Source organism: Cryptomeria japonica, chromosome 3 (genome assembly GCF_030272615.1).
Source record: "Cryptomeria japonica chromosome 3, Sugi_1.0, whole genome shotgun sequence".
NCBI lineage: Eukaryota > Viridiplantae > Streptophyta > Pinopsida > Cupressales > Cupressaceae > Cryptomeria > Cryptomeria japonica.
The window spans coordinates 878,458,812-878,473,194 of NC_081407.1; positions in this window are offsets into that span (position 1 = coordinate 878,458,812).

Below are 14,383 nucleotides of genomic sequence, written 5' to 3' on the forward strand. Positions count from 1 at the left end.
ATTAAGGTATTATCGGAGCTTCCTCCACACCTGTCAAAGGCACTCTTGCCATAACTAAAGAGGAATTTGAAGCTCAAGAGGCAACAATAACATTGAGCACCGAATTGCCTAAGGGTAAAGTATTGAAAAGAAAGAAACAGGACATTTCAAAGGCCCTACCGACTCCTCCATCAAAGAGACCTAATACAAGAGCATCAGCTGTATCACTGAGTAAGAAACAAAAGAGTGTTACTGCTCCCAAGGTAACCAAGACATATAAGAAATCTACTCGAAAACTCATTTTGGCAAAAGAGTCTAGTGATACAAAATTTGAGGATGCCAACAAATTCTAGATTGTCAAGAGCAAGAAGGTAAATATACATAGTGTTGAAAATTTTTGTGCAAATCTAAAAGAATATGGTGTATTTGAAGGATTTAGATATGTCAAGTATGAGACTAGGAATAATGATGAGAAGAGACAAATTGAAGAAGCTATCATCTACACACTTCTAAAGTTTTGGCTAGCTCCATTAGAACTAGTAAAGTCACTTCCAAATGAACTTTACTTGCATATTGATAATAGGTGGAAGTATGCAATGGACTCAGAGAAACAAATCAAAGAAAGAAGTCTAGTCCATCTTTTTCCTAATATGTTTGTAGTAGAAATAAAGGAACATTTGACAACCTACAATTAAAAATTTCTTGTCAAACAAAGAGCCTTAAAACTGATGAATGGGCTATATATTGATGTAGAAAAAGAGACAAAAGCAAAATGGTAGGAAATCTTCAAAATAAAAGATGTCAGTGAACAATCTACAGTTGAAATAGTTGATGTCACTGAGCAAGATCCTGATGTCACCAAGCATAGTCCTAATGCTACCGAGCAAGACTTGATTGACACTATTCAAATTGATGAAGATGTCATGGATGCAGAAGAACAGGAGCAGGAAATGATAGAAGGCACTACATATGCAAAATGTGTATCTAGTGAATCAGTGTTAGTACAAGTTCAACCTAATCCATCAGTCAAGAAACCTGTCTCTATCAAAGCTCCTAAAGATATAGCACAAGGCACCAAAAGTCACCAGTCTGAAGCAGCCAAAGGTACAACTCAAGAAAAGACCTCTCAAGCACCATCGAGCATTGAAAATGTAGTAGCTAAGACACCTAGTACCGAGACACCAAAGGACACCACAATGGCTACAGGAACCGACCAAAGTGTTGCCTCTACCAAGCAACCTACCAAGGGTTAGCAAGCCTCACAAGCTATTGTCTTGGCCCAACCGACCAAAGGTAAAGAGAAGAAGGTGAAAAAGCATAGTTTTAAAGTTGATTTGAGTATACCAATAGTGTTGCCCAAAGTGGATATCTCAAAATTGAAGGGGCAAGGACTTATTGATTTTGGTGAACTATGCAAAGCAAAGGTTGAATAGGAAAAATAGATGGTCATACAAAAGAAGAATAAAGTACTTCAGAAGGTGAAGACACTGCTATCAGATATGCTACCTACAACTACAGTGTCAACTGATGTAACCATCCACATTCAACTGGATGAACTCCTTAATCAAATAGAAACATCCGGAGTTGATGCATCTGAGTACTTGAGCAAGCTAAAAGACAAGGAGCTTATTGCAAAAATGATAGAAGAGATACAAAAAGCTCTAGCTATTAGCAAAGTCAAACTTGTCAAATTCATTGCTGAGTTGTCCCCTCAACTCAAGCATATTCTTTATTTATTTCAGAGACTTTTCACATGTATCAAAAATAAAACCGATGCAATTGAGAAAGAGATCACTGATCTCTCAAATAAGTTGACCACAGAGCCAAATTCAATTCAAAATTTTTATACCAAGCTTCAATAGCTCATGGCTCAATAGTTAGAACTAACAAATGAAGAACACAAGATTAGGATGGATATAATGAAACTCTAGACATTATTCCTTGCTCATCTTTCATCAGTTCAAGAATAGATTAACCGAGCTACACGCCTATCTACTACACAAGAGGGAAGCACTCTTGATGGCTTAATATCACTATTGGCTAATATTCAAGAACATAATTCTTTAATGGAAAGTGTCAAAGATGCACTCTCTGTCACACTCACCGATGCCCAGAAGAAGTATAAATCTATTTTTGATCAGTTACCACCCCCAAATGGAAATTAAGTTTTTGATGTTTGTCAAAGAGGGGGAGTGATACTATATATTTGGGGAGTGATATAGTTTTGATATAGTATTCAGAGTATTGTATACAGGGGAAGTATACCGAGCAGAGTATGTAGAGTATCCAAGGATAGTAAGCAAAGCACACAAGCACAGAACCGAGCATGTGAAATCAGAGTGATGTACAATATAATGATAAGGGGAGTATATCTAAATATACTATTTTATTGACTATTGTATATACTGTCAAGTATAGTCATTTTGCAAAGTATATAGATTTTTGAGTTATAACTTTGAAAGTAGTTTTTGTCAAACATCTCAACTAATGTCAAAAGGGGAGATTGTTACCACTTATCAAATTGCCATTAGTTTTTATATTCAAAGTTATACTATATACTCTAGTCAGTTAACACTACCGAATCATGCAGTCGGTATATAGAGAGAAGTTGGTATGCACAGTCTAGTTGGTTACAGAAGAAAGCAGTAAAAGAACACAATACACACCGAGTTATCTACCGAGCAGCAAAGATGACACACCCAGTTGACATACACTGAGTGAAACGTGTTACTAGATACATTGAACCTGGACATGCATATTAAAACATGTTACAAGATTGAGGCACATCTAACCATTATTACATTGGAAATTGCACCACAAGATTATGTATGATTTTGAGATCAAGCTAACTAATGAAATATTTTGTATAGTTATTCATTCGAGGAATCTTATTTGTAAGATCGAAGAAATGAATTGGATCACTATTTTAGGAGATCTATTTATACAGCATGAGTGAAGTATATGTATGCATGAAGGAAGACTGTTACAGAGACACAGAGGTCACTAAGAGGGTTTTCAGAGAACAGTCAAAGAATAGAGTAAATAGAAGGGTTTACTGAGTTACTATATGGGTTACCGAGGTATGCTATAAGCAAGATAATCTATTCTGAGCACATAGAATCTGCTATAACATTTCAAATGTAAAGTTGTAGATATTCATAATGATTTTATTGTAATATTGTGAAGTTGAAAGAGAAACCTTTAACAGGGTAAAAGACTCTAATCAAGTCTATAAATTGTAAAGCCTCTAACTAGGTGCAGCATTTAGATTAAATGTTGTAAAATCCTTTAGCAAGGTAGATCTAACAGATCTTGTTACTCCTAATAGGGTAAGCCATCAGAAATAGCTAAAATGTAGCTCTAACCGAGCATTCTTTATTATTGCAGTAGTGAAGTTGTGGGTGCCATCCCCACCGCAGTTTTTCTCTCTAACCAAGAGTTTCTGTGTAACCAAAATATATGTGTTATGGAGTGAATCATGTATGATTGTTATCTATTTGTTTTAACTTTATTCTATGTTACTGCACTATTCGGTTTATGCATAATAGTAAAGATATTCTTCAAGAAAAGTTTTGGAGTACTGATTCACCCCTCCCCTCTCAATACATTAGCTTTCCATATTGGGCCTAACATTATTTCCCTCCTTATGACCCCCAAATGCATAAACATGCCATGCAACAAGGGTTACATAGGAAACCCTTGAGATCACTCTCTTAATGAGAGCCTCTCACTCGAGGCCTGTCAAACTTCTACCACCCACAAGACCATCCTCTCTCCCAAAAGTAGGAGGTCTTGGTTACTCCCAAAACATAGAAAATACACAAGAGTAAAATGTAGAACACAAAACAAATTTTCATAGGGAAAAATACAAGAACCAAGCCTTTTCTATGCAAGCAATTCCTTTCAACATAACATGCAATATACAAAACAATACAAGAGAAATTTAACCAACCTTCAACTGCCCAAAGGAATGGTAGATTAGTTGAGGATGAGCAACCCAAATCCACAATCCCTTGCTTCTCTACACTTAGCCAAATTCCTAAAAACCAAATCTATCTTCTTTACAAAAATTCTTGTGCCCAAAAATGGAGACTGGGTGATTACCCACAAAATCTCTCATTCTTGCCTAAAAAGGCCTCCATGAGAGTTCTCACAGGTTTCTAAAATTGAAAAAGGAAAAGTCATAAAAGGATCCAAAAGGATCTCTCATCAAAAAGGAAAGTTAACAACTTAGGTGATGCCTTCTAATTTTCAATTTTCGCTCAACTTAGGAAATCCACTTTTTAGGGTGTCTAAATGGTCACATGGGAATTGAAACATGCCTAAAATTACTCCTAACCCTTAGGTATACCTTATGGGCTTTAGGAAACACTCTTAAACTACCCCTACGTGTCCATTTAACCCCTTTAAAACCCCTCTGAAGTTAGTTTTCGGGTCAAACTTAAGTTGACCACTAGGAAGATTCTCTTCCCAAGGCAATTATGGAATCACATTAAATTAATTGGAAAAGCTATGGTTAAACAACTCCCTCCAAGAGACAATTTAAAATAAACCAAAACATAAATCAACATGTGTCAAGTGACACAATAAAAATACTTTTACAAGATTATACATGAAATCTTGTCTCTTGTTGGATTTACACAAATAAATAAATTCAATCTAACACACATGCAACATCCACTTTTACAAATAAAATACTATACAAATGGGGTGTTGTCTCTCCAAATAGACAAACCCTGGTTTTACGAACGTACATAGGTCTAGGTTTGGTTCTCCATAATATTTCCATGGTCACATGGATAATTTTCTTGCACATATCAATTACACATTAGTACTTCCAAATAACCTCATATAACATTTAAATACATGAATAAGAATAAACATCAAAAACTTTGCATACCATATACATTTAAACAAATCAATATATCTTACATCCAAATAAATCCACATAAGCAGTTATCATAATCCTCATAATTTTAATCCATACATAAAACATACATCCTATTTCTATCATCATAGTGAAGTCCTGCAAATCCAATAATGACATATATCACCTCAAAGTAATCCTATTCTGGAATCATATAGAGTTCTATATCATAATGCATATAAATGAAGAATCAACATACATCAATGTTATTGAAATCCTAGAATCTTATAAGTTCCAAATCCATAATGCATAAAAATGTACACCTCAAGGTGAAATGATTTCATAACCTAGTTCAATTACTTTTCTCAGCAATCTATCTATCTAACATAGCCCATCCTATTGAATTATAGCATTTATTAGTAGGGTCAAACATGGTCAACTAAGTTAATCAAAGGTTGGTTGGGGAGGGCCTTACATCCTCGTCCCCTAGAGTTTGACTTACTCCTGGAAGTCACATGAGTAGATTATGAAGTAGGGACACAACTTTTCCCAAAATTTCAATACGTTACTCAAAATCTTATCTTCCCTACTAGAAAGGTGAAATACCTAGATCAACTTATAATTGTAATTAACTTACTATCTTCACAAGATTAAATTGTTAGTATTTTTATTACATTTCCCTTCGATCTTAGGTAGTTGTTTACAAAGTTCTACTTTCAACAACTTACATTAATGCGCCATCCCAATCATATCAATAACACACATCAACTCCCACAATCAAGGTTACACGTGTTAGTTTACTTATTACTTTCTAGGAGTCATACTTATTAACGGTTCGTGTAAAACATGTTTATCCCACCGCAATTGTCATCCATGCTTCCCACTAAAGAGAATTGACATCACAGTTTATTCTTAATGAATCTACTTATTTTACATCAAGGCACCTCATTAGGGTGATAAAAAAATAGTTGTTAAACCGTCCTAGGTGCATAATTTCTTCCAACTTCCTTAGGTAACAAGGTCTAATCAAATTTAGGTTCTTCAAATCCACCCCTATATAGGGTAGTTTTCTACCACTAGGGATTACAATGTTTATATACTTCTAGGCTCCAAGGTTTAAGTTTCATAGGGTACATTATTTTGCATTTCCAAACATTAAGGTACATACCAATCCCATTCCAAGGGAGTGATGGAAATTATTAATACTTATTTTAGACATCATCCACGCAATCATCTCCATACACATGCCAAATTTACTAGTCGACAATCATCATTTTCACAATTCATTAGGTCTAGGTCACACTATTGTTATAAATCTTTCTCTTCTAGATTACTCGCAATTAGTTTTACTTAGGAGGATATTCCTTCCTTTTTCTTAATTTGATAAAATATATTCTTTGCTAATTCTTTGTGCCTAATTTCACTCCTTGCGGTATTCTCCCTTGACACACTATCAGTGGTTCAACGAACATGATAGACATTTACACAAATCACATCACTAGGGCTAGCTATATCAACCATCAAAGTGACCACTTAACACTTTAAAAGGTCAAAATAAAAAAATAAAAAATAAAAAAAATCACTTTTACCAAGTCCCCTTAAAAGAAGAAAAATGTCAGCAATTGAAAGATATTAAAACTAGAAACATGGAAAGTGCCATAGTTCCAATAAAAAGAAACATAAATTTAGTGGTCCTCTCTTCATATATAAAAAAATATATATAAATAAAAGAAAGTGCTAGCCCCTAGGTCACAATATACTTTTCAAAGAAAGTTGAAAATACTGACAAATCAAAACTTGAAACAAGATGACCATACTGATCATACCCTAGGGAGTAACCGTAGCACATCACCCAAGATCACATGTCCTGAGTGTGTTAGGAAGTGATTGTTAGACTCTTAAGGTTCTTAGATTTTTTATAATCCTTTATTGATTTATGAAATAATTTCTTATACACAAGAGATCGCATTCATTTTTATAAATCGTGTTCCATTTTAACCTTCACGTGCTTACTATCTCAAGCAACTCTTTCTGATATAAATCCACTATCTATTTAGGGTTATTAACATCCTTAATTGTATTCTAACAGGTGATTGCACTAACTCTACCATTCTCTGTCCATTCCTCTTGCACTAATTTTTTTTTTGAACACTTAATTATACACAATCTATGCTTAATTAGAGGTTAAAGCTTAACAAGCTGATCCAATTAAACCTTAGGTCTCGATAAAACTCCTAGGTGATAGGATTAAGAAAATTACTAACATAACGATTACGATAACTCCTATTATCAAGCAGATCAAATAAATTTTATAAGGGCAATAATAATTTCACTCAAAAGTCCCTTTCATTTTAGTTGCGTTTAATAGTACTTAATTAGATCATCTTCTACTAAATAGACACTTATATAGTTACTTGGTTCAATATCAATTATTTAATAAATATCCAGTTTCCTCCATCCTGTTAATACATCCTTCCTTAATAACTTAATTTAGTATGGCTTCTTATTAATTATCTTAATATGCTAAACCTTGATTCAATGTTACGTGGTAGCTCGAGTATCAGCACTTCCATGTCTTACACACACGGTTGATAGTTCGGTACAAAATTGACACTTGTTTACTTAGAACCACGTAGGATTTGTATAATGTAATCAAATAATTTTACTAGGAACATCATTTGTTTTCTTAGCACCTTATGCTAGCTCCTTATATTTTCACCTTTAACATTCACTTGCCTTCATTAGGTAGGAGCTTGTGCTCAAATTACTAACACATTTGGGGTGGAATTATTGTCAAGTAAGATCGATAACGGTTGACAACAATTCCTACCCACACATTTCATGACATATTTCAAACAACTCGGAGAGTGGGCTTATTCTCTCCTACTTCACTTATGAAACTATGAAATCAAGGGGGTGTGCACTCAAAAAGTGACCAACACCCATCCTTATAATTAAAATTTAGTAAAAGGGAAGTTATCTCGTTCCATGTTACTAATTTATATTTACTTACTAGCCCATTTCCAACATATCACAACTTACGATTTCCTTCAATCCACAAAAAAGCCATCTTATCATCATAATATCTTGTTACCTAATTATCGGTATAACTTAAAGGTGTCCAATAATTACCAATGTCTTAAGAATCCCATAACTTTCCAAGTTCTCCCTTGGCTAACCACAAAATTTGGCTCCTTATCAATGTTCTCATAAAATATTTTATACTACCAACTAATTCTCATTAAAACTTTGGTATTGTATTATTGTTATACTATCTTTCCATAAGCAATTTCCACCCGCATGTTGCTTCATCCATACTTAATGTCTTCGCATACTTCTACATTTGAGTGCCATAATTTACAAAGCTTCTTCGATTGTGCCTAGTAGTTAAATTGTGTTACGTACTGTCTTGTACCTAGCGACTAACCATGATTGAGTTGCACTTTTCTCCTTAGTTTTCTGAGCGAATATTGGTTACTTATCCCTAGATTATAAGGTCCTAATGCTTTTACACTCTTAGCACTTGAATGGGGATTTTGTACGATCCCCAAATCAACTCTACTCTCTCTTCCATTATTTACTTCTTTTTTTTTTCCAAGATCATCTTCCCATAAAGGAACTAGTTGAGGTTTACTTTCTTGTTTCCCCAATTATATAACCACGGATGAACTTTAGGGTTTATTGTAAAAATGTGTTTTCACCCAAGAAGTTCACATCTCCTTTCTCCTTATTTAACTCACCTATAGTATTAGTAGGGTTTTCTGATCAAGGGGATTTCTATTCATCATTTTAGTTCTACTCTTCAGGGTTATCCAACTCTAGCTTTACTGCATAACTACAAAAATTGTCTAACAAATGCTCTTAATAAGAAATCTAACATGACCACATTCTTAAGGTACCTAGTCTTTAGGATAGGTTTATGCTTCTATCTGAGCTTCACAAGAGTTCCTTTTAACTCTTCTTCATTTATGTCTCCAATGGCAGCCTTGATCTTTTTAACCATCATAATTTCATATAGCTTAAAAACTTAACTTGAACTGTCTCGATCTTATTTATCTTGTTTATTGTGCCTTTATCTTAGGTCTAACTATCTTGCTTTACTTGCCATTGTCATGAACATATCTTGATGGATGGCATTCTTTTAGTTACCATTAGATGTATTTTATTGTAGTATTTAATTCCTTGTACTTGATTTGATTAGGGCAATTATTGCATTTAGGTTCCAATTGAATGGTAACCTCATAAGTACAAAAGATCTAATTTTCGTTATTTAAACACTAAAAATACTTCATATAAATAATAATTTAAAATTTTGCAGACCTTGGGTTTTTATTATGCCATAAACCTTATGACTAATACGTTCAAATTTCAGGGCTTTTAGTGACCCTTGGAACTCCTTGAATTGATATATGTTGATCTATTGATTCAGAAGAATATTCACTTATGTTTCACTTTGCTATTTCGCAAGTTTCCACCTAGGTGTTATACTCCAAGCCATAGTTTGGTTTCAACTAAGTTATGAATGTAGCCCATGTTCACCAGTGTTTGAACTAGGGCTCTAAAATCAAATTGTCATGCCCAAACTTTTGGGCACGAATGGGATAAAAAAATTTTAAAATCACAACTAAATAACATTAAAGTGCTAATATGAAATGCACTAACAAGTTTTGTCTGAACTATGTTTGGGTTAACTTAAACTACTAACTCAAGTAAACGAAAATAATTTAAAATTAATTGCGGAATACTAAATGAATATTTTTATTATATCATCAAAACTTGTCAATAAATTAATTTAATCACAACTCTCTAAAATATTAATCTTCAATAACCATTAATTGTTTTAAGGAGCTAATTAAATTAGTCCTAGCACTTTGTTTATAAATGTCTACCATTAATTAAAATATGATTAATTTTAACTGACTAAAGGGTTAATTAAATTCATAATGATATTCATCCTTTAAGGTTTAATCTCATAAACCTATAGTTAGTATAAACTCCAAAATAGTAATAAAGTCTAAAAACATCCTTTTGTTTCATACCCCTATGTTTAACAATAACCACCTAATAAAATATTAGAACTACCATTTGCCCTTAAACAACATTATTATTAAATGTCTAAATTAAAATAAACATTAATATATATGATAAATTATAAAAATTCTTTAATATATATAACTAAATTATATATATTTTTCCTTAAACAAATATTATTACGATTTACCCATTTCGCTCATATTATTTTAACTCTCCCTATATATATATATAGCTATATGTATATATATTTTTCCATTATTATAAAATCTATGGTAACCCTAATTTCTTTATTAATATAGAGAAAACCCTTTTTATTCTTTTCATATCTTATTATCTATCCCCATTTTACCCTAGCCCTAACCGGCTAGGGTTCTATTCTCTTTTTTTTTTCTTGTGCAGGGGTGATGGTTGATGAGTACCAGCCATGGGTGGAGGGTTGGTAGTGGCGGTCCCCAGGGATGTCGCTCATTGTGGGTTTCCATAGTGGTTGCAACCACTATGGCCACCCACAGTGGCGACACTCGGGTCGTCCACTATGGGAAGCCACAGTGGCCATGACCATTATGGTCACCCATAGTGGTAGCCCTTGGGCCGTCCACTATGGGACACCGCAGTGGCATTGTCCATTGTGGTCACCCGCAATGGAGGCTCCCCCGTCCACGCTGGCCACTGTGCCAAACATAGTGGTTCGGCCCTGGTTCAGCCTCGAGACCCTATGCGACGGTTCCCTTTTTTTTAATTTTAATAAAATATATATATATATAAACATATTATATATATATGCATATATATATATTTATATGCATTTATATATATATATATAAATATATTGTATATACAAATGTATTTTAAATATGATTGTAAGTATATATTTTCATACATTCGATGCATAAGGAAAATTAGAGCTAACATTACTATGCATTTAATTAATGTTTTTTTTTTGAACTTTTAAAACTGATTGATTACAATAGTCTGAATTAAACCCATGCAAAAAAAATTTAAAAATAAAAATAAAAAAATACCTTGTTGCTAAATCATAGATGCACTATTTTAACCTTAGATTTATTTTCTGCATAAAGTAAATGATAAAATTAAATAATTTTATACAACAACTATAAGAATATATTTCTATTTAAACTAGTTAGTCTATCTAACTTAGATTTTAATTTCTGCAGATAAATGAAAGGAACAATGACAGAGTTTTAATATACTATATTTGCATTTCCATAAACAGGACTAAATAATTTATTTCTAGCTTTCTATCATTCATGCTTTTCTAATACTTTCTTTTCCAATGTTTCAAATGCATAAGGAAATAAATGAACCCTTATTTACAAAACATTATGCATGCAAGAAATATTATTTTAGTAACTATAGAAACTTAATCCAAGACAAACCCTTTCATTTTTGTAACAAAATAATGGTTAATAACAAAACAATATATCTCCTCAAAGTATATTTAAAATACATTCCAGGCAACCTTACAAATGGATCTCTTATTTCTAATAATGAGGACCTTAAATAACAATGGATACATTTCCTTTTCAAAGTAATTACAATATATAGTTTCCCTTTTACATTGTTGCAACTTAAAATATAAGCTATTCTATTTCCCAATCTTTTTCTGCAAACACACAAATCCTACAACTTCTACTGGTTCTTTTCTTTTCTTCCAACAACCTACAAATGAATCAAAAGCTATGACCATGGAGTGCTCACCTCCTAGCCTAGGCTAACTAGTAGCCACCCCTGAGCTTGGAGAACCAAGCCCTAGACAGGTAACACACATGCAACACAACAAAGAAGGGGAAATAGTCCAAACATATTCCCAACCAAGGCTACACTGCACCACACAATGTGATGACTATACACGGGTGGTAGTGACCAAGTACCCTGAGGAGACTTCAAGTATAGTAAAACTCAAGGCCACCTCATGGCAAACAATGATAAATCATAAGTATAACAACCCCACAACCTTATGCCCCCTAAGGCACTCATGCCTTATTTCCCTCCTTATGACCCCCAAATGCATAAACAAGCCATGCAGCAAGGGTTACATAGGAATCCCTTGGGATCACTCTCTTAATGAGAGCCTCTCACTCGAGGGCTGTCAAACTTCTACCACCCACAAGACCATCCTCTCTCCCAAGAGTAGGAGGTCTTGGTTACTCCCAAAACACAGAAAATACACAAGAGTAAAATGTAGAACACAAAATAAATTTTCGTAGGGGAAAATACAAGAACCAAGCCTTTTCTATACAAGCAATTCCTTTCAACATAACATGCAATATACAAAACAATACAAGAGAAATTTAACCAACCTTCAACTGCCCAAAGGAATGGTAGATTAGTTGAGGATGAGCAACCCAAATCCACAATCCCTTGCTTCTCTACACTTAGCCAAATTCCTAAAAACCAAATCTGTCTTCTTTACAAAAATTCTTGTCCCAAAAATGGAGAGTGGGTGATTACCCGCAAAATCTTTCATTCTTGCCTAAAAAGGCCTCCATGAGAGTTCTCACAGGTTTCTAAAATTGAAAAAAGAAAAGTTAGAAAAAGATACAAAAGGATCTCTCATCAAAAAGGAAAGTTAACAACTTAGGTGATGCCTTCTAATTTTCAATTTTCGCTCAACTTAGGAAATCCACTTTTTAGGGTGTCTAAATGGTCACATGGGAGTTGAAACATGCCTAAAATTACTCCTAACCATTAGGTATACCTTATGGGCTTTAGGAAACACTCTTAAACTACCCCTAGGTGTCCATTTAACCCCTTTAAAACCCCTCTGAAATTAATTTTCGGGTCAAACTTAAGTTGACCACCCCAAAGATTCTCTTCCCAAGGCAATTATGAAATGACATTAAATTAATTGAAAAAGCTATGGTTAAACAACTCCCTCCAAGAGACAATTTAAAAAAAACCAAAACATAAATCAACACGTGTCGAGTGACACAATAAAAATACTTTTACAAAATTATATATGAAATGTTGTCTCTTGTTGGATTTACACAAATAAATAAATTCAATCTAACACACATGCAACATCCACTTTTACAAATAAAATACTATACAAACGGGGTGTTGTCTCTCCAAATAGACAAACCCTGGTTTTACTAACGTACATAGGTCTAGGTTTGGTTCTCCATAATATTTCCATGGTCACATGGATAATTTTCCTGTGCATCTCAATTACAAATTAGTACTTCCAAATAACCTCATATAACATTTAAACACATGAATAAGAATACACGTCAAACACTCTACATACCATATACATTTAAACAAATCAATACATCTTACATCCAAATAAATCCACATAAGCAGTTATCATAATCCTCATAATTTTAATCCATACATAAAACATACATCCTATTTCTATCATCATAGTGAAGTCCTGCAAATCCAATAATGACATATATCACCTCAAAGTAATCCTATTCTAGAATCATATAGAGTTCTATATCATAACGCATATAAATGAAGCATGAACATACATCAATGTTATCCAAATCCTAGAATCTGATAAGTTCTAAATCCATAATGCATAAAAATGTACACCTCAAGGTGAAATGATTCCATAACCTGGTTCAATTACTTTTCTCACCAATCTATCTATCTAACATAGCCCATCCTATTGAATTATAGCATTTATTAGTAGGGTCAAACATGGTCAACTAAGTTAATCAAAGCTTGGTTGGGGAGGGCCTTACTCTGAGTGCTTTTTGTTGCTTCTTCTTTCTCTATAGCTCTTAACTTTTCTTCTTCTATCTTTTTCTTTTCCTCTTCTTCTATTTTTCTTTTCTCTTCTTTCCTCTACTTCTCTTCTTCTTTGTCCTTTTTCTTCTACTCCTCTTCATGTTGCTTCTTCTCCTCTTCATTTTTCTTTTCTTCATCTTTCTGCTTCTTTTCTTCTTCATTCTTCTTCTTCTCCTCTTCCTTTTTCCTCTTCTCCTCTTCATCCTACAACTTTTCCTCTTCTCTTCTCCTCTTCATCCTTCTTTTTCTTTTCCTCTTCCTTTTTCCTCTTCTCCTCTTCATCCTTCTTCTTCTTCTCCTCTTCCTTTTTCCTCTTCTCCTCTTCATCCTTCTTTTTCTCCTTCTCCACTTCCTTTCTCTTCTCCTCTTCTTCTCTCTTTTTCTTCTCCTCTGCTTGCTTCTTTGCTTCTTCCTTTTCCTTTTCTACCCATTCTGCCTGCTTCTCCTATCCTATTGCTTCTGATGGTGCATCATGAGTAACATTTTCACCTTCTAAGGTGTCTACATCAATGGGGTCAATTTGTTCTATGATCGGTTCTTCTTCACTATCATACACCTCATCTGGTTTGCTAGTTTCTAGTTCTCGCTCAGTTTTTCTATTGGCTTCAGCTACTTTATGCATCTTTAGGGCTTCTTGAGCATGATTATGTGTATCCTTGATCACTTCTTGACCCTTTCCTTCCAGTAATAGGAGTCTTCTTCTTCTCATGAAGAGGCCTTTGTATTTATTCATAACTTTGAAAAGTT